We start from the raw sequence: 24,765 nt of genomic DNA, 5'->3' as shown, positions 1-24,765 counted from the left end.
GGCGGCGGCAAAGCAGACGTCGAGTTGCTGGTTGGTACCTGTGTTCACAGGGTGGCCACTCCTAGGCCACAAGGGAGATTCTCTTCAGTCTTCTGTGCAGCAGAATGTCGAAGTCCAGTCTTCTTCTTAGTTTAAAGTTGATTTCGGGATGATCTGCTGTGCAATGGCACTGCTCCCCCTCTTATTCCCAATCTAGGGGGTGGATCACCTACTAGGTCCCTCCTCTGGGAGGAACCAGGAAGGGGGGCGGTTACACCCCCTTTCCTTTGTCCAGCTCCGCGCCAAGGCTGGGGCTGGAAGGCCCCAGAACCGGTTTGGGCTGGCCTATGCACAGGGACACCTTGTGTGCCCCGGGCATGTCTGATTCTATTCAGCCCTGTCCTACCCAATACACAAAATCCTGTCTGGGGTGGTGCTCGCACCTCCCAAGGCAGGAAACCCTTTGTCCAGGCCACCATCTGCCGAGTTTCGGTCAGCAGCAGGAGGCCAGACTTGTGTCTGTGGTGGCAGCGTCCATTTTGTGAAGCTGAGGCTCTGTTTAACTTTAACCGGGGTTAAGGCTACACACATGTCGTGTCCCTCTAGAAGGGTGGAATGCTATCCCCGTCGCCAGAATTGGCGAGGGGATAGTATTCCAATTCGTATGACACCTTACTCGACATGTTTTGATAAAGCCAAACCAAAGATAGCATTTAACCGCGAGGATTATAATGCACTTAAGAGTATATGGTATGGCAATATCCCGGAACAGCTTAGGGAGTGGTTCCCGACAGCCGCAGACAGGCTCAGCTCATGCTAGAGCAGCATCTCACATATTTCCAAGCACTCTGCCTCCAGGATTGATGAGGCCTTCCATAGGAGTGGCTGATAGGAACATATGTGTCCAGTTTAGGGTTAGGCACAGACATACTGTACCTAAGTAAGAGGTGATTACACCGACTTACCCCAGCTGAGTGATCAGTCAGTTGTGTCAAATATGGAGGCCAGGCCAGGGGTGGCATAATACATGCTGCAGCCCCTGGTAGGCCTTGGATACACCTATGCCCTGGGTACCTATGGTACTCTACTACAGGGGCTCATAAGGTGAACCAGTCCCAATTGTGTTATGCACCTAAGGTACATGGAGTCCATTTTAAGGAGAGAGCAATCAGCCTAGGGCCCTGAATAGCAGGATCCCAGGCCAACTAAGTCAAAAACCAGCTAAACACCAGGCAAAAAGTTTGGGGGTAACCATAGTCAGATATCCACCTTCCTACAATGTGTGATACCTGGTTCCTTCCTTGGCATGTGTGGTGTTTCACTCAGGACTGCAGACATTCCTGCTGTTACAGACTGTCCCCTTGACAAAGGACAGTGTAGATGAGAGAACACATACAAGGAGCTTACATTCACAGATCAAAAGCCAGGCACCGAATCACACATGAGTCTGGACTACGAAGATGGGACCAGGAGACCCGTACTTGTTTGAACATCACCATCTCATCAGAAAAGGGAAAATTCCTAAGAGTTCTTCCTGCTGGAACCAGGGCTGGTGACCAAGGTCTGCATGTCTTCCATTTGGGTGAGAGGGTTCATCACCCAAGAGCAAGAACATTTGCCCTGTGCCTGAAGGGCTAGCCTTCTGGCTGCCAGCCAAGACAAGTGTGTCCTCTGTAGAGGACGAAAGAGCCTGGATGGAGAAGGGCCCATCTGGCATACTGCCAATTGGATCCCGGAGAGCAGAGTGTGAGGTGCCCGGTCTAGAACGGAACGGTGTTTTAAGAGTGTCATTTACTCTCTGATCGGAGTCGGCAACTCCCATCGAGCTGCGATAAAGATGCTGGCAGTCGTCAGTTGCATTGATCTTGTTGTAGGCATCGCCCGTGTCGGTGATCCCTGTGTTCTGGTAGGGGAGCCACTGGGACCATTGAGGCAATTACTCATGAAACTGAGCATGAGGGTTGTCACTCATACAACTGAGACTGGCTCCTACAATTGATGCTGTGTGCCATCGGCTGTGTCGATGACCCCCGTTGGCCAGGAGTGGGTCACTGAGACTTTTGTGGCTGTCGCTCAGAGGATCTGATCAAATTGGGACTATCACCGGGTGTGTGACCCCTGTATGCTTGGAGGAGTCCACGGGGACCACTGGGGACAACACTGTCCACAAGACCGGTAAAGGGACTTGGGAACAAATCTAGAAGTCTCTGGCAGAAGTGCGGCTGCTACTTCCTTGACTTACTTCCAGGAACTGGGAAGAAGAGAGAGCTGCTGCACCTGGAAGCCATTGCCCTCTGCGACCACACCAGCATGCTGATTTCACTGATCGGGGACAGGTGCGCGTGCAAGCAGCTCCTTGTGAAGCACTGTTGGGGGAAGGAGCCCAAGCCCCTGGATACTTCTGCGAGCTGCCTTTGGGGTAAGCTGGAAGTATTGCCATGGGCCCAAGTGAGACTTTTAGTAGATTAGCGGGTGATGGCCTGAAGAGCTTAAGGACGTTCAAGGCCAATGCCAGACTTTGATCACATCGCTATGTGGACCACTGTATAACTCCAGCCGTAGTATTAGAAACTTTGCTGGAGACGAGATCACATCTATCAGGAGTGACCTGTGTATGACTTACGTCCTGGAACTGGAATCAGTACTGGAGGTGAGGACAGACCTACCCAGAGTGACCTTTGCATAACTCTCATCCTGGAGGTGGAATCAGTGCTGGAGATGAGATCTATCAGGAGTGACCCGTGAATAACTCACATCCTGTGATTGAAATCAGAGCTGGAGATGAGATGAGGGCTATCAGGAGTGACCTGTGTTTAACTCCGGCCCTGGGATTGGAATCAGTGCTGTAGATTAGATCAGATCTATCAAGAGTGACCCATGTAAAACTCAGGTCCTGGGATTGGACTCAGTGCTTGAGATGAGATCAGATTTATCAGGAGTGATCCGCGTATAACTATCATTCTGGTATTGGAGCAGTGCTGGAGATGAGATCAGATCTATCTGAAGTGACCTTTGAATATCCAACCTCCTGGGATTGGAATCAGTGCTGAAGATGTTAATAGATATCAGGTGTAACCAGTTTATTACTCACTTTGTTGGTTTGGAATCAGTGCTGTAGTTTGGGTCAGATCTGGAGTGAGTGACTCTTGTATAATTCATGTGCTCGGGTTGGATTTAGCACTGGGTTTGAGATCATATACCAAAGGACTCAATCCTTTGAAACACGTGCTACAAATGTAATAAGTGTTTGATAAAAGTTCAAATGTTTGGAGTGACCCATTGTTAGACCTGGCATCATTGGTGTGAGTCTCCCTTCCATTTTTACTGATTGCCTCCTCTGTTTTTGATATGTTTTTGCTGGTTATATGCTTTGGGCACTGTGCTGTTTTATAGCATGTTAGGACCCTAGTGTAATTTTCCCAATTCATGCCCTTATATAGGTATAAAGTACCGTATCCTTATATAAGCATATAAATCGTAACCATATTAAGACATAGCTCATGGAGTCCTAATACGACTTGGCTACTTCCACTAGTAGCGCCAAGATGCTCCTTCCGGAGCGAAAGTCTGCGCTCTACAAATACTCATAAATATCAAATAGTTCCGAAAATCTACAACGATTTCTTGGAAAAACCCGCCTTCAGCAGTCAGGGACCTTCCCCTGCATGAATATTGATTTATCCAAGAACTCATGGAGTTTTCAGAGAATTAAGTCTCTAATGACGTTATTATGTCCAATCTTACGTCAAACTCGGCACCTTCAACGTATAAATATGCCCCCACTTGTCCAGACAAACACACAGTGGTTTGGAGCAGTTTGACTATCTACTTGCCCGACGCGCCCTGCTGCAGCAAGTGCCGAAGGAAGCCGACCCTCCAGCTGACGCACTGAGAGACGCTGTCCTTTCTCCAGGCGAGAAATCCAGCTCCAGTGTTTCCAGCCAACCCTTGCGGGCTGCTGCAAAATCGAGTCCTGAGAGAGAGATCCCAGACCTCCTACATTCTAAAACCAAGGTACGCAGCTGATTAGACCCTTAGAAAATTCTTGGATTAGATTCTTGGCAAAGAATACTGAAACTAAGCTACACCTCACTTACTTCTTCCCTTATACTAAACCTAGGTTAGGTACACCGGGGTAGGCGTATTTTAGAAAAGCACCAGTTGAGTACTTTTAGTCATTATTTATCAATGCATGTATTTTATATATTTTATGGCTTAGAAACCATATCATGCTTTTACAGTATTATTTTATAATACTCTTCGTACTGTACACATTGTACTTTACAACAGGTACTACGATTGCAGCAGTTCATTTCTTATGCTTGAGAAAGAAGACTGTTCAATAAATACGTTTTATTGAAAACGCCTGCCTCTCTATTTTCTCTGCACCTCTGGTGAAACGAAGCATGCACGATTGACTGAGTGAAATAACTATCTATTGTTTCTGCGACTCTAGATTCTTATTCTTGGGAAACAAAGTTGTCATGTTTTATGCGGTTGTCAGAAACTAATCCCTTCTTGTTCATTCGAGAAAGTTTCTAGTGACCTCTGAGCTAGCTGGCTCACACACAATTAAGTCTAGTATATTCGGTAGAGACCTAGTCGACCTCTGTCCTACGTCTAACCTAGAGGATACACTATTCCAATGCGCAGATCCTATTGGGAATGTAGGAACTACACTACAGTGCCACTGCTATTCAGTGCCACAGTGCAAGTGCTCCCTATGTTAAATTGATGTACTAATCAGTGATTCCATGATTGGGGTATTTGATTTACTTGTCAGACCCAAGTACAGTGCACCATGTGTGCCCAGGGCTGGTAAATCAAATGCTGCTGGTGGGCTTGCAGCACTGGTTGTGCCACCCACAAAAGCAGCTTGTAAAGTGTGTCTCAGGCCTGCCATTGCAAGGCCTGTGTGCAGTCTGTGACTGCCCTGTCAACTTAGCAAGAGCACCCACTTCACACGGGGTCCAATGAGTCTTTATTGCATGCATTTCGCTAACCAAATATGTTGAGAGGAAGACATAAATAACATCTATAATACAAATATATGCCTAATTAAGAAAAATGAGAGTGCGACTTAACACTTGTACTACGTTTGTAATTTCTGTGGGGTCCACGAGTCTTTATTATTATTTTTTGCACATTTAGCTAACATAAAAAACTAAATGACATTGAACAGGCGCGCATGCGCGAAGAGTAGTGTCTCCCAAAAAACCATATGCCTCGCAGGATGTATGGTTCTTCTGGCTAGATCGAGAAAACTAAAATACTATTGTATGATTGTAGGAAGGCATTAAGACAATAAGTGCCTTTTCGGTTGATATGTCTATAGTTTTTCCACATTGGCTGAAAGAAACGTTTTATAAAAACGAAGCGGGTGGAGCACACTTGCGCGGAGAATAGTGTCACCCACTTACCCTATTGCGCAAAAGAACACACAGGCAATGGTGAGGACAACCTTAAGCATTAGGACCCATTTCTCACACAGCGGCAGGCAATCATGCCGCATACGTATAAAGGGGAGCCCGCCACCTCGTTCGGTACCTCCCAGGGCGAGCTCTTTTTCGAGTTGAGGTACCGACGGATAGGTAAGCGATCTGGCAGGGGCTATACAGTTTGTTTTGTAATTTCGATCGTTTTTTTGTAATTTCGATCGTTGTTGGCACAGATGATTGGTCTTTTCCATCTGCTGAGTAGGATATAATCTGTTTACTCATGATAGAGTCTCTGGCCATACCCTCCCAATCAATTTAATTCATTTTAAATCAAAGAGATACCCAGAGGAGTTTATGTGTTGGGTCTCTGTAACTGCTTGACATAGATGTACCTATTGGCCTCCTGGTTTAAAGAGATATAAGGATTCAAGTGTAGAGGGTGTAGAGATTCTGACACCTTCAACACTTTTTTTCTTTTTGCTTTTTTCTCCAGCAGCGCGGGGCCTCCCTCCAGAGCAGCCTGCCAGGTAGAGGTGAGGCAGGGCTATCCTACAATTGAGGGTAAGTCCTTAGTGTTTATGACTAATAAGAAGCATAATAGACTTTTGACATAGTGACAATGCACAATGCTAAAGTTATCTTGTGATTTATTGTTTATCTCTCTCTCTCGAAACCCCCTCTCTTTTCCACCACTTCCTGTTTCTTGTCTTCTATCCTTAGATACCTTGGGTATAACCTGACAAAAGAAAGATAAACAGGAATACCGGTGTTGTATAAACTTTATTACTATTTTTCACATTGTTGCAGCAGCAATAGCACGATTATATCTGGTCCTGAAGAAAGCCGCTGATACAAAAGGTTGATCAACAGGCTGAAACATGTTGACCTTAAAGTGACAGTGGTTGTAAATCCATACCACTGTGCTGTCTCATTTTTAATCTTGTCAGGTAGAACACATTAATAAAGTAAATGTCAGTGATTTCTATCTAGGCAGTTTTAACTCACTTTCTATTCTAATTTCACACAGCGCTGCAAACCTCACTACACCCATCATCTCACATATGGGATTACTATCCATCTCCTTACCAAAAAAACATCTCTGAGCTCCTTCCTTACCTTTGAAGTAGTAGCTCCCAGTGTTGACTAGGTTTTCTACACTGGTAAGGAGGACCCATATGATGAAGCATGTCACCTTTGGGTGAGTGAAGGTTCTAATCCTTAAGGGATGTCTCCCCCTTAATGTTAAACACTATTTAAGTTAGTTTCGAGAGAAGTAGGGCTATACTGCATAACATGCTTTCAAACACATGAACAAGACTATAGGTGTGTCTTTTGGTATATAAAAAGCACCCACTTGCCAGTCCCTAAACCTTCTCTTTGCTTCATATCAGACACCCCCATGGTAGGCCCAAGGGCAGGGTGCATTGTAAGTATAAGGTAGGACATGCCCTGGTGTGTGTAGCATGTGTTAATAGTGAATTATAGCCATTTTTGTTTCTCACTATTGCAAGGCTATCTGTTCTCCATAGGCCAGAATAGGCAGTTAGATTATTACATTTTATAATCCTAACTGACTCAGGGAACATGTTAGAAATTCGAATTTAGTATGCCTGAACTCAGAATGATGAAATACATATTTTAGTAAAGTTGGTTTTAACATTCTGTGTTTGAAAATACCACTTTTTAGAAAGTAGGTATTTTCTTGTCTAACTATCCAAAACCTGCCTCTGCTACATTGTGTATTCCTTGTCTGGAATTTGAGTGACAGGGCTGTGGGATGTCAAGAGACAGAATGAGTCAGCCCAGTGGTGAATAGGGAGATCTGCATCTAGATGGGAGGGAGGAGATGCACCTGAGACCTGAATAGATCTGGGCCTTACCTCCACAATGCTGGCTCCACTCCCTGGGGTGCGGCTGATGTCTCTGCCCTGCACTGTGAAAGAAGAGACGGAATCATGTCAACAAAATGCTCCAGGGCTGTGCTTTCCCTTCACAATGCTGGCTCCACCTCCAGAAGCGCGTCTGATGTTTCTGCCCTGCACTGTGAAAGGAAAGAAGGAGACCTGTAAACAAAGTGCTCAAGAACTGGTTTGGAATGCAGAGTCCTCTCTGCCTTCAGAGAACAAAGAGAAAAGTAGTATAAGTATTGGGACCCAGACCCACAGACTTTATATCACTTCACGGAACAAACCAAACCTTTGCAAAGTAGAAGAACCAAGGAAGATGAAGGAGTTTTGGACTGCCCCTCTGCCAGTGTGCTGTTTGCTGGGTTGACCTGCAGTGGTTTCTTTATTGCCAAGAAAAGGAGAAGGAACTTTTTAAAGACTTTCATCATCTACAGAATATTCTCCAAGGGCTTGAACTTGTGCTTGCCTCCAGCTGAAGTCTCAGGGACAAATGACTTCATCTCCAACTCCCCTCTGAATTTCCTTGCTGGGAATTCTAATTGCAGAGGCCTGCGTGTCGCTGGGAGCTGGAAGCGCGACGCAAGGAGTAGAAGCATGTCGCCGCCAAAAGCTGAGATTGTCGCATCGCTGGAGAAGCGTGCTGCCGCTGCATCTCCCAGAAAGCGTGTCTTCGTCAAAGCTGTCTGCTATCGCATCACCGGAGAAGCGTGACCCCATCGAGAGGGTCGCCATCGCATCGCTGGAGAAGCGTGTCGCAGAGCCTGTCGGAGCTCCAAAGTACAGAGTCATCAAAAGGCTGCCAGGGCGTCGTCGCATCAACATTGCATCGTCACAGCAAGGGCACCGTCTTCTTGCATCGCACCAGGATTGTCGCATCGCATCAAGGCGCCATCTTGATGCCGAGAACCTAAGCATCACTCCCGCATCTGTAAGGATCACAATGAATCCCCTACTCTGGGCAAGCATTGAGGCGCGACGCATCATCTCCCTCAGAGCACGGAACCAACGTATCTCCCTCTGCGAACCTTTTGTTTATTTTACGTTACACATCCAGGTACTTTGTTGAGAACTGTGTTGCATTTATCACCAACTTGAACTTAGTGACTTTTACAATCTTTTAAGTCAACCTTAAGTACAGTATTGTGGATTTTTGTAGTTTGTGGTCTTGTGTTAAGTCTATATAAAGAATACTTATTTTTATAAAACCTGTGTTGTGTCCATCTGTAGTGTTTTCACTGTATTACTGAGTATATTCACAAATGCTTAACGCACTGACTCCGAGATAAGCCTGTCTGCTCGTGCCAAGCTACCAAGGGGGTGAGCAGGGGTTTTCTAGGAGTGTAATCCCCTTATCCTGACTTAGAAGCAAGGGTCAATATTTGGACAAAGGTGTATACCATTGCCACCTAGAGACCCCCAATTCTAACACCCCTGTATAATTCATGTTCTGGGATGTATATCGGCACAGTCATTGATAAAAGATCTAAAAGAGGTAACACATAAGCCGGTAATCAGACCAGGAAAGCAGAGCCTTTTCTCCTTCAGCTCCTAAGGGGCCACACAAGCTGTAATTCAGGGCTGACTACAATACAGAAACAGCACTCATCACTGCCACAGATGACATTCACATGAGCCTTGACAGAGCAGACAATGCAGCCCTCCTTCTCTCAGACCTCTCTGCAGCATTTGACATGGTCCCACCCCATCCGCTTCAGGCACTTGCATGAGATTGTCATCCTAAGACCCCCTCTCTGCTGGGTGTGCTCCTTCTTAATAGATATAACTCAATCAGTCAGCCTGGCACCTCATTCCTCAGAAGCGGAAACTCATCTGCAGAGTGCCTCAAGGTTCATCGCCCAGCCTTCGTGCTCTTCAATGCATACATGATCCCTTTGGCCAACAATATACGCACATGATATCATCATCCTCTCATATGCCAATAATGCACAACTCACACTCTCCCTCTCACACAAGACCTCTGAAACAAGAAACAAGTTGACGTCGTGCATGAACAAAGTCATTAATTGGATGAAAGCAACAACAAGACAGGATTAGTGAACTTCAGCAAGGACACATCTCCATAAAACTACTATATGTAGCCGGCTGAACGTGGATCCATAATCCCACCCAGCACCCACACCAGGAACCTCAAAATCCTCAACAGCAAACTAGGCATGACTGCCCATGTGTACACTGCCACTGCATCCTGCAGCTACACCCTGAAGATGCTGAGGAAGTTTCTCTAATGGCTTCCATGCACAACTAGAAACAATTTCACACTCTAGTCACAAGCAAGTAAAGCGACGGGAAACTACCCAGAAGACTAAAAACCATCCAGAACTCAGTGACCAGACTCATCCTAAAGCTTCCACACAGATCTTACGTCACATCACACTTCAGGAAGCTCAACTGGCTCCTAATTCACTAATGCACTCATTTGTCAAACTCCTCACACACACATTGAAGGCAGTACACAACTTAGGACCCAACTACCTGAATATATATATTCAGTAACAACAGTGACCCCAACAATTTTAGGAAGCCTCGAGTTTTAAACCATCTTGTAGACAACAGAGGTTCACTATAGATGAATATATCATGTAAACCAAAGATAAACTGGTCTGAAGACCGCTTTAACCAGATAATTTGGTAATACACCAAGGCAAATGTTGAAGTAGGTACAAAAATGTTATTTTGAGAGTAATTAATTTACTCATTGCATATTTAATATTGCAGAATATTTGAAGTATATCGATCAAATAGTGTCAAATAAGATCCAGTGCTCACAATTAAGTGAAAAGAACATGCAGTGAGCAATGTGTAATAAAAGACATGCATCAACTAGCAGAAACACAACCATTGACTCCGTGGATTATTTTTAACGCCTTCGCCGTGGCGGTGCTGAAAAAAATGACGCGTGCTCAGTTTGGACAGCCCCTGACCGTCCGACGCACATGTCCACTGTGACGCATGGAAGGGGTTAGACAGTATAAAAGGGGTCAGTATGTTTAGAGTCAACAGCGTTTCGACCTCTATAGATGTGAGGTCATCACAGGACAAGGTGTGTGAGCACCTAATATGTGAGGAAAATGGAAAAACAACGGGCTCAGAAATTAATTGGCTTGGGCCTACACACGCTACGTCCATTCAAGGACTCCTTAAGATAGGCTAACTGCCTCTATTTTTCCAGGCCGTTAAATGGCCCATTTCAATGTGTCCTCCCAAACAGGACTACCTTGGGTGTAGGAGAAATTCTCTACTTAGCCGCCAGACACTTTTTTCCTTACTTTATAAATAGCGTTTGTAGGCGCAAACCAATCCGTTTCTGATCCCAATGTTTTTCATTTTCCTTAGATACCATACCTACCATATGGTAGAAAGAGAACCTCAGTGATGGAGGAGAGGACATCAGGGATAGGTAAAACACAGAGGGGTTTATTCACAAGCTCCTTGCACCGCCGGTCCGTCACTTGTAGTATGGGAAAAAATGACGTCTGGGGAAAAAAGATGTCAGAGAGCTCTAGGTGGTAGTGATGGAGCAAGGATTCGCACGTTAAGCGACTTGCTTGTGTCAAGAACCTCAAATAATGTTAATAGACTAAATCAACATGTTTGTCTTACTAATATTGCAAATTTTTACACTACACGGGGTGTCCCAGTGTCGCTTGCCTATGTGTTTACTAAACCTAATACGCTTGCCATTAAAATGGCCGCTGCTACGCGGGAATTTAGACTGCGCATGCGTCGGTCATACCCATGTGACGTGACGTACTCGCAGTTCTGGTGGGAATTTGTTGCTCATGCGCAATACAGCTTACATGGCTGCTTTATGTTCTCACATGCTTTAAGCTTGCATTGCCGCTTTTGCAAAGCTGTCTGTTCTGCTTAACTCATAACGCTATAGGTATTATAAAGTAAGGGTTGTAGCATAGCCATTCATGGTATACAGTGTAATCACTTTGTTCTGTATTTCTAAATTGTTTTCGCTTGCTTTTCATGTACCGTATTGTTTGGGCCTGGGAGGTGCTTACTACTCCATCTTGAAAGCCTGTATTGTACCAGTCACATGATGGGGGAAAAGAAAACCATGCAGCAGTGGAACCCAGCCAGCTGGCAGCCACAGCCGGGATGCTCCTGAGAACCGACCTGCGACCTAGCCGAACGAAGCTGAACTGTACATCATTTGCTACAAATGTACCTGATTAATGTATTCATCATTGTTATGTGAGAGTCATATGTCATGGGAAGTCAGAAACTAGGGGGTGGGTACGAAGATTGAATCTTAAGCCTGAGAAAGTCTAAATTTTAGGTGGTGTGATGACTTAACCTCCTCCTTTGTCCAATCAAAATTGGGGATCCTTACACTTGCAACATTGGGGGGTGGAACACTGAACCGAAAAACAGTATAACTAGCGTAGGTTTAGTTAGAGAAATTGTCCAACTTGTCCGAATAGCTGACCTGTCACTGACCCAACGCACTCTATAGGTGACTGAACAGAGAGCTGTGAAGCACTCTGTTGGGAGGTTTGAGAAACCCATTCGGGGTTTACGCAGACTTAAAGTGCTGGCGAAGCACTTTGCTGGGAGGTTCGAGAACACAATCAGGTTTTTTGGCAGATTCCTTGCTGAGAGGAAGTAGCGCAGGCATTGCAATCAAAGCTGCAGGTGTTGGTCGTACCCTTTGGTGAACCCGGTCCTGATCCAAATTCTGGAGTTATCCTGTCCTGACTGTCCATGAGCTGTACCTGCTCGCCTACTGGCATCTAAGTCCTTGTGGGTCCTTTCCCGTCTTTCCAAACTGACCCATGGCCAGGGTTGGTCTTCACTCTATCCTAGGTACATATAAGGTCTGTTCGGGGAATTGCTTATCTATATTTGCATTTCTAACTCTCGAATAGTTTCAAAAGCATAATTGCATATGTTCCTTCTTCTCCCCTGTCCATTTATAAATGAGATTTCATTATTTGTCTATTAGCATGTTCCACTTTTCTACCTACCTTTAGACAAATGCTAAATCGTTTTTCCATATAGTTTATGTTCCATTCTTACCCTCCCTATAGAGAATAAGCACATCTGGATAAATCAAATTGCATAAGTTTCATTTCCTTTTAACAGTTAGTGAATTACGAAAGTCTACTTTGATTTAGCATGTTCCCTTTCTTTACCCGCCTTTAGTGAAGTTGTGAAAGTCTGTTGATCTTAAATTAGTATGTTCCTTATTTTTTCCTTCCCTTTAATTTTCGATTTCTAAATGTTTCGTTTTCTCTGCCTTATCCATAGCTATACGCTATTTCTAATTCCAGTCTTATCTGTGTGAACTTTATGCTCATGACATATGATGATGATGATGATTAGATAAAGGTTTTCAAAACTTCCTGAGTCTGTGGTTATTATGAAGAGTGCAAACATTTATTAAATTGATATTGTATTGTGATGATTGCTTGTCTTTACAGCTAGCTCCTTGATCCATTGTGATTTTAGGTACCCGTGACAAGGATTGGTAAGTCAGGTACATTGGATATAAATAGAAAGGAACAGGGTTACTGGTAGTAGAGTGTAGGTTACCCGATTAAAGAAGTGTATTAAATAAATTTGGTAATAAAATAGTCGGGTGACCTGCGCGCTCTATCAGTAGAATATAACTTTTTACGAAGGCTCCTGGTGGTTCCCATGAGCTCCCCATCATTTGTGGTCCATGAGGAGGTAGGCCTGGGATACATCACTGCTCTTATTGCCTTAGCTCCCGTTATGCGGTGGCACAGAATATCTGATCCTGCTCGCTCACTTAACCAGCTTGTGATTGAGGACTGTAGATCACTTGATGAGCCCTCCATGTCCCTTGGCTCAGATATGTCAAGGGTATGTCGGAGAGTTTTGGCCGCCTAGCATTATTCACCAATCACACACCATGACGGCCAAGGGATTTGCTGGAGCTAAAATGATGTTCCTTCCTTGGAGTTCAATGGGAGAGAGGAAAGGGAACTTCTTAAACCCACAGTGAAACACTACATTCCACTGACGTCTTGCTTTCAGGGCGAACCATACTTGAGGATTGTTAATATTGCACACCATTGTTTTTTTTTTACTGTGTTCGGGCTTAATTTAATACATTAGTGTTTTGTTGTTCCGAAATGGTTTTCATAAATTGGGAGAATTGAAACTATATCCCTGTGATAATTTCTCTGAGCAAGACACTATGCACTTTACATTCTTCTGTGATTTTTACTAGATATTAAAGCACAGATTAATCATTTACTTTATAACAAAAAATACTCGATTTGCTCACGCGATATCAGCTTTGTTGTATTTACAAATGTTCTGTTTCAGAGTTGCAAGTTTCTTCTCTGGTGTCCTTAGACTTAGCGAAAAGCTATTTTGCAACTACTTTTTTTCAGATTTACTGAATGAACTTGCATATTTGCTGTTTTTAGTGATTGCATTGTGATTTTAAATTTTTATGGATGTGTCGTATTTTTTTTGCCCTTATTATTATTATTACTAACATACTTGATTGTAATGGTTTGTCGACTTTATGTGATTTTGAAATACAGAATAAGGTGTAATTGACTGACTGACACCTCCTCCTTTGTGTCTGGATTTTCTGGCCCGTTCCTAAGGTGGGCGATTAATGTTGGTCCTGCCTGCATTGGAATATCCTCAAGGTGTAGAGACTGAGAGGAGGCTGTGATGAGAAGGTAATGTTTCTGTTACTTATCAGTAATCCCATTGCTCTGATTCTGTTTCCTTTCCTCAGTTCATATGACCATGCCTGCCGTGTGATTGGCTTTGATCACAGTCTGCTCTCGGTGACTGCCGCTGGTATGACCCATTAGGACCTCTCCCAGTTGATTGAATCTAGATATTCAGGATGTGACCCTATGAGACTGTGAGTATTGGTTTGAATTTAAGATTGATTGATTGTTTTGGTCCTCCTACTTTATTCAGTCCCTTAAATTGGGACCAGATCAGACGTGGTGGCACTCTTGGACACATTGTCCTGAAGACGGTCTTACAGATTATAGCCTTAACAGACCGAAACATCAATGGTGCATCAACTATGACCAGTATTTAAACATCTATAATTTGAATGCAGAATCATAATCAACCTCTTAAAGCACTTGGAAGAATAGTGGATTAAGAGACAAGTATTGGCCGGGTGTGGGGGGGAAACCTGGCGGCAGCGAGTTGAGCTGCCGCGGTGCTCCGGGCTCAGGCTCCCGCCATGGGTTGCTTTTCCTAAATCCGGAATGCTAGAGACACGGTTTGGCGGCCGTATGATATCCCCTTCTGTATACGGATATGATTCTTGACATTTCTGTAAACCTACCGTGTTAATAACGGGCTGCTTTCTTTTATTGACTTGTTTGGCGGCTTTTGCTCCTAACTTTCCATGCGTTTAGAGGAGGCGTGTCTTCGCTCACTCGAACGGCTGCGGCTGAGTTTGCAGAGTCTGCTGTGCTCGCCGAGCCCGTCGTCGGCTCCGGCAGGTTTGCGGCATTGGACCCAGGCCGCCCTGGAGCTTAGAAGGGGAAAAAGGCTCCGCAGTCTCCTCCAAGGTACCCGCAGTATTCCTGCTGGTTCTCTGGGGAGAGGAGGAGATTCGAGGACGACGGAGGAGGCAGAGGTGTCAACTCTTTGGCGGCCAGAGGAGTTAACTGAGTGTACAGAAGCTGGAAAATCTGGTGAGGTTAACATCTCTCATGCTTTAGCGGTGCCTGCGCTAGTGCCCATAAGGAGAAGAGGGAAGCGCGGGCCAAAGAGAAAGGTGGCTAGAGGGGAAAAAACAGTGAATCTGTTGCCAGTCCTGGGTTAAATACCAAGGGGATAGCCTCGAGACCAAGCCCGAGATTAAGCCCTGATTTGAGTGTGGCAAAAAAGAAAACCTCCACGTTCTTATGCGGGGAGGTCAAAGCCAAACGCACAAAAGTTTGTAAGGCAGTAAAGGGGCTTAAGGCTAATGTTAACCTCGGTTCCAAGATAACACCATCCATTCGGTCCTACTTTAAGGTAATCCCGCAAGTATTAGATCTGTCAGGGGAACGTGTTACTCCTGGACCAGGATTTTTGTTCTCTCCTTTTTCTCCTATGGACCTCGAGGCGCTTTCTTTAGTGCCTAAGACTCCTGTTGCCAGCGAAATGAATAAAGTTGATTCTTTGGAAGAAGTTGAGGCTACTTTAGAAACCAAAGGGTGTGTGGTGTTATTAGCCTCTGTGCCTGTACAGCCAACTTCACAGCCATCTTCACAGCTACCCCAGCTGTTAGAGCTGTTAGAGGTATCAACCGAGGCAGACACAGAGGCATCAAGCGAGGTACATACAGAGGCAGTGATAGAGGCAGGGTTACAAGGGTCACTGGGGAAGTCACAGGGGGATATCCTACAGGGCTGATGGCCACGCTCTTCAACAGTATTGCTGAGGGTGATAACAGCGGCTCGATGGCCACTTCTTTGCAGCTCATGTTTTCTTCCCTGTCCACAGATATTAAAAAAGGTTTTGATGTGTCAGCTGTGAACCAGTTGGAGATCAGGAATTTTTGTGAATGCCTTGTAAATAAGATTGATGGCCTCACTTCTAGAACAGCGGTACTTGAAGAAACAGTGGCTGGTCTTTCTCTGCATTTAGATCAGGCTAAAGACGACTTTGCCACACTCAAAAAAGAAGACCTTATGTTTTCTGAAAGAATGTAAACGTTAGAAAACAATGCTAGGTGTAGTAACATTCGTATTCTTAATGTTCCTGAGGGGGGTGAGGGTACAGATATTAAACAATACGTCATCTTACTCCTAAAGGACTCATTAAAACTTGAGCAATCAACTGCAGAGCTAGCTATGGATATTCAACGCATTCATAGGAATCCCTTTAGAAAGAACCCCCAAAGGCCTAAACCAAGAAAGATTCTTGTAAACTTCCATACCTACACTCTCAAGGAACAATCCTTAACTTAGCTCTGAGGCAAAAATCATTGAGTGGGAAGGGGTTCAACTTTCAGATTAGGTCAGATTTATCCAGGGTTACCTTGGACAAACAGTGGGAGTTTGGGAGAAGGCTCGATGCATTTAGAAAGTTAGGGGCTGTCGCACAACTTATGTTCCCTGCTGCGCTGAGAATATGCATAACAACAAGATATATAACATTAGATCTGTTCAGGCAGCAGACGAGCTATTGATGACTTTGGGGAATGAGAAAGAGCCCTCTGGTTAGCTATAAGCCATATCTTAGCATTAACATTAATGCTCTCTTAGAACACCTTGCAACCTATTTAGTTCTATCTACCCAGTTTCAGTTTCGGGGAAAAATAAGGAAAAAGAAGAGAACCAAAAAAAATAAAATGGTATAGAATATGGAAACAGAATCAGAAAAGGGGATGGGAGAAATGCTGTCAATGTACAACACTATATATTATCACTTACTAGTTGAATTATTTGTTTAGGGGGATTATTATTTTATTAGTATATCACTTATTCCGCTGTCTCTGGTCTGTATTAATAAGACGCCTGGGGGGAGCTTTGGGTTGGGGCGCTATCTTCTGAACTTGTTCCGGATAGATAGAGCAAGGGTTTCCCAAGGGGGTGGGGAGTGTAGTTCAGGGCACTGGGGAAGAGGGTGGGTGTGGCAAGGAAGAAAAAATAAAAAAAATCCCCGTTTTCTGCTTGGTATTGATTATTTTTAGTGAAGAGAGGTTTTCTTGTGGTGGAATAGTGTCACAGTTCTGGTTGGTTATTGCTAGCTTCTTTCTGTTAATGGGAGGTACGAAGGCGGAGGGTTTTGTTTCTTACGAATAGTTTGAGAATTCTCTCCTGGAATGTCAATGGCCTTGAGGGGGCAAGATTATGCAGTATTTGCGGGATTCTCCAGGAGACGCACCTTATTGAGTCTGAAATGCTCTCTTTGGCGAAAAAAAATAGGTGGATTGACTTTTGTGTTTCAAAAACACAATCTATAAACATCAGGGGTGTGACGATTATCTTTAAGAAACCACTAAAAGCACGACTAGTTTTTAAACTAGTAGACCCAGGTGGCAGATGGGTCATAGTAACGGTAATCATCGCTGGGGCTCAAATTACTATTGTGGGTTACTATGGGCCCAACCCGGACGATCCATCAGTCCTGAAGTCCATTTTTTCTCACCTATTATCTTTCCCGGAGCCGATTATTTTGGCTGGGGATTTTAATATAGTCCTGGACCCCTTTCTTGACAAAACTCCTAATAGCCGGCCTTTAACTCTCTCTAAAACTATGTCTTCTTGCTTAACAGCATGAAGCAGTATGGTATTTGGACATTTGGAGAATTAGGTCGGGTCAACTTCAGGGCATTTCTTTTCGTAACAATAAATACCATCATCAGTCAAGAATTGATTTTATTCTAATTAGTCAGAAACTGGCTGATTTGGTTAAGAACATCTACTATCTTCCCTCCCATTCATTGGACCATTCAGCTGTATCTATGGAACTTGTTGGTTTCACTAAAGTTTCCCCCAGAATTTGGTCATATGACCGCTCATTACTTTCGTCATCAGAAGATATTGCCTTTTTTATAACGGAAGCTCAGTGCTTTATGAATAATAATATTGGATCTGCCTCATCAGGGAGCGTATGGGACACTTTTAAGGCCTTCTTAAGGGGCCTAATCACCAATAAGGTTTCATATAGGAGGAAACTCTATAGAGAGGAGGTAGTATCCATTGAAGATGAGATGGTCAAGACGCAAGCTGAAATCGATTTGAATGCAGCTTCATCTGGCAATGTCTTACAGTTATTGCAGAACAAGTTACTCTCCCTAAAGGGACAGCTGGGTTCAGTCCTGAATGCACGCATTCTTGAAAAGTGGGAAGCTAGTAAAATAGCCCATCAATCAATCAATCAAAGACATTTGTAGAGCGCACTACTTACCCGGAGGGTCTCAAGGCGCTTGGGGGGGGGGGGGGGGGTGCTGCTACTGCTCGAACAGCCAGGTCTTGAGCTTCTTCCTGAAGGAGAGGTGGTCTTGGGTCAGGCGCAGGTCGGGAGGGAGGGAGTTCCAGGTCTTGGCGGCCAGGTAGGAGAAGGACCTTCCTCCTGTTGTCGCTCTTCGGATGCGGGGGACGGCGGCGAGGGCGTGGTTGGTCGATCGGAGGTGGCGTTTGGGAGCGAAGAAGTTGAGGCGGTTGTTGAGGTAGCTCGGGCCTTGGTCGTGTAGGGCTTTGTGTGTGTGGGTGAGGAGACGGAAGGGGATTCTCTTGTTGACGGGGAGCCAGTGCAGGTCTCTCAGATGTCCGGATATGTGGCTGCGTCGGGGGATGTCGAGGATGAGTCTGGCTGAGGCGTTCGGGATCCGCTGGAGTCTCTTCTGGAGCTTGGCGGTGGTTCTGGCGTAGAGGGCGTTGCCGTAGTCCAGACGGCTGGTGACGAGGGCCTGGGTGACCGTCTTCCTGGTCTCGGTGGGGATCCACCGGAAGATCTTCTGTAGCATGCGCAGGATGTTAAAACAGGACGCGGAGACGGCGTTGACTTGTCTGGTCATGGAGAGTGAGGAGTCCAGGATGAAGCCCAGGTTGCGTGCGTGGTCTGTCGGTTTGGGTGCGGTGCCCAGGGCGGGGGGCCACCAGGAGTTGTCCCAGGCGGAGGGCGAGGAGCCCAGGATGAGGACTTCCGTCTTGTCTGAGTTCAGTTTCAGGCGGCTGGTCGTCATCCACTCGGCTACGTCTTTCATCCCTTCGTGAAGGTTGGCTCTGGCGGCGGCGGGGTCGTTGGTCAGGGAGAGGATCAGCTGGGTCTCGTCAGCGTAGGAGATGATGATGAGGTTGTGTTGGCGTGCGATGGCCGCAAGGGGGCTCATGTAGACGTTGAAGAGGGTGGGGCTCAGCGAGGATCCTTGAGGGACGCCGCAGATGACTTCGGTGGCCTCTGGCTTGTACGGTGGTAGACGGACTCTCTGTGTTCTTCCGTCGAGGAAGGAGATGATCCATTCCAGTGCCTTCTCCTGGATTCCGACGTTGCTGAGGCGCTGCACTAGGGTGCGGTGGCAGACAGTGTTGAATGCCGCGGAGAGGTCTAGGAGGAGGAGGGCCGCTGTTTCTCCGTTGTCCATCAGGGCTCGGATGTCATCGGTGGCAGCGATGAGGGCGGTCTCGGTGCTGTGGTTGGCTCGGAAGCCAGACTGTGAGGGGTCGAGGGATCCATTCGTCTCAAGGAAGGCGGCCAGCTGTATGTTGACGGTCTTCTCGATGACTTTGGCTGGAAACGGGAGGAGGGAGATGGAGCGGTAATTCTTGAGTTCGGTGGGGTCCGCTGTAGGTTTCTTGAGTAGGGCGCTGAGTTTGGCGTGTTTCGAGCTCTCCGGGAAGGTGGCGGTGTTGAAGGATGTGTTGATGATGTCCCGCAGGTAGGGTGCGATGACAGCGTCGGCTTTGTTGAAGACGTGGTGAGGGCAGGGGTCGGTTGGAGATCCGGAGTGGATGGAGTTCTTCATGCGGATGGTGTCTTCGGTGCTGATCGGAGTCCAGGCGCGGAGGGTGGTGGTGGGGGGCGGTGGTTCGGTCGTGGCGTGCGTCGGTTGAGTGCTGAAGCTGTTGTGTATGTTCGCGATCTTGTTGTGGTAGTAGGAGGCGAGGGAGTTGCAGAGGTCTTGCGATGGGGTGATGTCGTTGTTTCCGGCGTTGGGGTTGGAGAGCTCTTTCACGATGTTGAAGAGTTCTTTGCAGTTGTGTGCGTTATTGTCCAGCCGGTCCTTGAATGCAGTTTTCTTGGTGGCGCGGATCAGTTGGTGGTGCTTCTGGGTGGCAAGCTTGAGGGTGGTCATGTTGTCCGGTGTTGGTTCCCTTCTCCAGGCTTTCTCGAGGGCTCGGCAGTTCTTCTTGGAGCTCTTGAGTTCGTCGGTGAACCATGGGGCCTTCTTGCTGCCGGGTCTGCTGGGCGGGGTCCTCAGTGGGGCGAGTTCGTCCGCGCAGTTGCTGATCCACTTCGTTAGGTTGTCAGCGGCCTGGCTGGGGTTCGCTGAGCTGGCGGGAGGGTGCTGGCTCAGGGAAGCGGCGAGCTGGTCAGCTGTGATCTTGTTCCAGCTTCTTCGAGCAACCTGTTGCTGGTGGTGGTGGATCGTCGTTCTTTTGAAGGTGAAGTGGACGCAGCTGTGGTCCGTCCAGTGGAGTCCGGTGGCGTGGCTGAAGGCGATGTCTTTGCTGGATGAGAAGACGGCGTCGAGTGTGTGTCCGGCGAGGTGGGTGGGGGTGGACACCAGCTGCTTGAGACCGAGGTTGGCGAGGTTGTCGAGCAGGGTGATGGTGTTGCGGTCGTTGCTGTTCTCCAGGTGGAAGTTGATGTCTCCCAGGAGGATGTAGTCAGCGGAGGGGAGGGCATGCGGGCTGATGAAGTCGGCGATGTCCTCGCTGAATTGAGTGCGTTTCCAGAATGGAGAAGGGGCGGGGAAACTATTGGCCTGGAAGGCAAAAACTGACCAGGCCCGTAACAACATAGATTCCATTACCTGTAATAATGTGGTTTACTCTGCGGACGAAGACATTAGAAGAATTTTTCGACAATTTTTTCAAACCATCTATCACGAAGATAAGCAAATTGAATTAGATTGTATTCAGAATTGGTTGAGTAGGATATCTCTCCCCTCATTGACCTCAGAACAGCGTACTTCTCTGGATAACCTCTTTATGGAGGAGGAGGTCAGAGCAGCTATCTTAAGTAGTAAGAAGGGGAAGGCAGCAGGACCTGACTGCCTTCCGGCCGAAATCTATAGGGCTTTGGAACAGGCAATTGTTCCTTTTCTTACTATATTATTTAATCAGGGCCTTCAGGAAGGTCTGCCACCCCCTGTTTCTTGGGATAGCATGTCTATAACTTTGATTTTAAAGCCGGGAAAACCAGCATCGTGTTGTGGGTCATATAGACCAATTTCTATACTAAATGTCGATTATAAAATCTTTGCTACTGTATTGGCAAAGAGATTGGGGGCAATAGCAGCCGACATTTTACATCAAGATCAGAAAGGATTTGTCAAGGGTCGTCAGCTTTATGAATTGACATATGATCTGATAGGGGCTATCGATATGGCAACAATTGATTCCCTCCCCCTGGCTGTTCTGACGCTCGACACAACCAAGGCCTTCGACAGGTTGAATTGGTCATACCTGTCGGGGGTCTTGGCTAAGTTTAATATCGGTGATGGTTTCCGTCGAGCAGTGAGATTACTTTATCAGAATCCCACAGCTTGCCTGTTGGTGAATGGAGAACTGTCAGACCCGTTTACCATCACAAGGGGAACACGTCAGGGCTGCCCTCTCTCCCCTCTCCTATTTGACTTATATATCGAACCTTTCGCCCAACGATTGAGGGACGACATTAACATCAAATCTTTTAAGTATAGGGAATGGAAGAAAAAGGTGGCCCTGTACGCTGATGACATCCTGATTTTCTCGTCAGAAATACTCACAGCCCTTTCATCAGTCATTAAGTTAGCCTTGGACTTCGGGGAAATCTCTGGCTATGAGGTCAATGCCTCAAAAACAGAGATGGAATGATAACGATCTTGGGACAGGGGTCAAGCCTAGTCTAAATTTGCGTTATCTTGGACTTAATATATTCTTGACTTAATATTGTCAAGGATATGAATAAAATTGTTACAATTAACTTTTCTGCTGTAGCAAAAGACTGCTGTAGACTTATACGATCTTGGTCACAACTTCCATTGCCTATCTTGGGAAGAGTAAACCTGATAAAGATGACTATTCTATTAAAAGTTTCATTTTTGTTTAATACTATTCCTCTCTATTTTGAACCATTATTTTTCTCAAAATTACAGATCGATATTAGTTCTTTCATTTGGGATAAACATATCCCAAGGATTGCTTGGAAAAAAACTTAGGCGGCGCAGGGAAAAGGGAGGACTAGCACCTCCAGACCTCTAAATATATGCATGGGCATTTCAACTTTCTCATGCTCGCATGTTATTAAAGATGCCCTCAGATTTTGGTATCGGATGCATGTTCGCAGCTTTGCGCAGGGGGGAAGGAGCAGCACAGACCGGCTTCCTGTTTAAATTTGGAGACCCCAAATTCTTTAACCCCTTCCATGCTCATGACGAGCTCAGCTCGTCATGAGGCACAGTGGAGCTGTGCTGATGACGAGCTCAGCTCGTCATGAACAATAGACTTCATCATAAAACAGCACAGGAGGGGAAAATGCACAACAGCGATGTGGTTAAGAAGAGAAAATTGAATGTATTGCAGGGGATGGCGAAAACGTGGGCTAAACTCAGGAGCTCCAGAAAGTTGGGGTATTTTTCTAGCAGGTCACCACTATGGGATTCTCCTGGGAGCCCAGGATGGCTGATAGACAGTCTAGCTGTTCCCTTGAGAGTTGCAGGGTTGGAGGTTTGGGGTGATCTGTTTGTGGAAGGTTGCTTGTTATCATGGGAATCTCTGAAGGATAAAGTTGGGCTAAACCTCTCTCGGTTTAAATATCTTCAGATTGTTAGTTGGGCTCACTCACATACCTCACTCAGGAGCGGATTTCCAGTAGGAGGGGGTAGTCACCTTGAGTCGCTACTACTTGATAAACCATCAGTTAGAAAGGAGGTTTCTTTATGGTACAACTTAATGTTAGATGAGGTTGACGGCAAATTCCAACTGCCGGAGAAGTTATATGGTTCCTCCCTAGTTGGTCCTAACCTAGAAAACCTGTGGTTTACATAGTGTAAGGTGCTGTGGGACATTGTTAGGCCCGCTTGGCTTTATAGGAACCATCTGTTCACTCTTCATAGAGCTTACTATTCTCCACAGAGACAGTCAACATTTTCTAAAGAGACCCCAGTGGCATACGCCAGATGTGGTTAGGTAGCTGCCTCTGATGTTCATATGTTTTTTGAGTGTCCCCTTCTGTCCTCGTTTTGGGACTCTATAGGTGTCTCACTTACGGCTTCCTTGGGTTTCCAAATTTTGATTAACCTCCCTCTTGTAATTTTTGGAGTTATGGGTGAGGCCCGAAGTCCAGCTAAAAATCTTCTTTTTTTATTCCATTTTACTGGCCAGAAGGGAAATCTGTAAAAAATGGAAGGACTCTACACCACCTTCCCTCCTTGACTGGTGTGCCTCTGTTTTGCAGGTGTCAAAGCTGGACTTGGTTAGGTCTGGAAACTGAGAGAAAAGAGCCTTTTGGCATTTGCTGAAATGGGATCAACAATGAATTTGACTGTGGGTTGTTTCCCCCCCACCCATGGTCCAATGATTATGCTGCTGTGGTTTTATTTCCCTGCGTTGTCTGGTGCACCTAGGTATCCCGGTCCGATTCTTGAGGCTGGGGTATGATGGCAGTAACTTCACACTTTAATGGTTTCTCTAAAGTGGGGGTCTTGGAGACAATGACATCACTGATGGGAAACACTGAATTATATCCGGCGGTCCCTGCCAGTTCCTACTGTGGCAGTATGTTGCGCTCTGTCGGCCTTAGCACTTGAAACCACAGTGGAAAATGAGGACCATAAAACAAAAAAAGAAGTATTGGTCGGGTGTATTTACCCGTTTTCAATTGCCGCTATTCAATGAATTGTGATTAAGATTGTGATTCTTAGGTGAAGGTTGTGATTTTATGACCCTTCACATTTATTCAGTGAATTTTGATATATTTGGGTTCAGTGTAAACATTGTACTGAACACAAAATCCTGCGCACTCAGACAGAATCTCAACAACAATGTGACAGTAAATAGGATTGCACAAAAGAGAATTTTTTGTCCAACGTCGTTTTCATGGAGGTTCATGTATCTCTCCTTTTTATTAGGTCATCAAATAGGCAATAATATACAGCCAGCCGACACGTGTTTCGTTGTAGGACTGTACATACACAGTGACTACAACTCTTCAGGGCTCAATGGCTGAATCATCAATACTTTGGCCCAGTTCCGGTGATAACTCCAACCCGGAAGGGTACCCCCTGTGGTGTTAAACACGAGAAATAATCGTCACCGCTATGTTTGAAAAAACTCAATCCAATGCGCCAGTATTAATCCATATAGTTCCAAAGTTAAGATTAGGTCCAGTTGTATCAAAATAGTGAAATTCCAAAATAAGTCCGTAACCCACAGGTACGTGTGGTACGAAATCCTGTGGCACAATCGCCCTCGCTCTACTGGCGTCCAAAATCCGGGTTGATGGCAATTTATCCTTTGTATGTTTTCTTCAATCATGTTTTTCTCAACCAAGAGTCTTTCCCATGTAGTATAAATGTATGTATTAGTAGGTTGTGTTATCTGTCAGTAAATCACTGAAAGCAAACCAGGGAGCAGTTGCAATATAGAAAAAATTATTGAGTTAAAGTATTTGTGCAATGGTTATAGGAATGAGTTCTAAATATTGTGTTAACCTACTTTTAGATCTTTTGATCGTAACTCCCTGATGAAGGCATGCCCCAGTGCTGAAACGTGCGTCAAAGACAGCATTCTCACTGTATATAATTGTGTATC

The 24,765-nt window shown here is 45.6% G+C and overlaps 1 protein-coding gene across 1 annotated transcript in view; it reads right to left on the bottom strand.

Moving 5' to 3' along the window:
• The window catches only part of LOC147725129 (uncharacterized), a 192,509-nt gene that overhangs the window by 32,793 nt on the left and 134,951 nt on the right, over nucleotides 1-24,765 (bottom strand). The gene's annotated exons all lie outside the window — the stretch shown is intronic.

This window comes from Lissotriton vulgaris, chromosome 4_1 (genome assembly GCF_964263255.1).
Source record: "Lissotriton vulgaris chromosome 4_1, aLisVul1.2, whole genome shotgun sequence".
In the NCBI taxonomy this organism is placed as follows: domain Eukaryota; kingdom Metazoa; phylum Chordata; class Amphibia; order Caudata; family Salamandridae; genus Lissotriton; species Lissotriton vulgaris.
The sequence above is the reverse complement of the archived record's forward strand: the minus strand, read 5'-3'. Positions and strand labels throughout refer to the sequence as shown.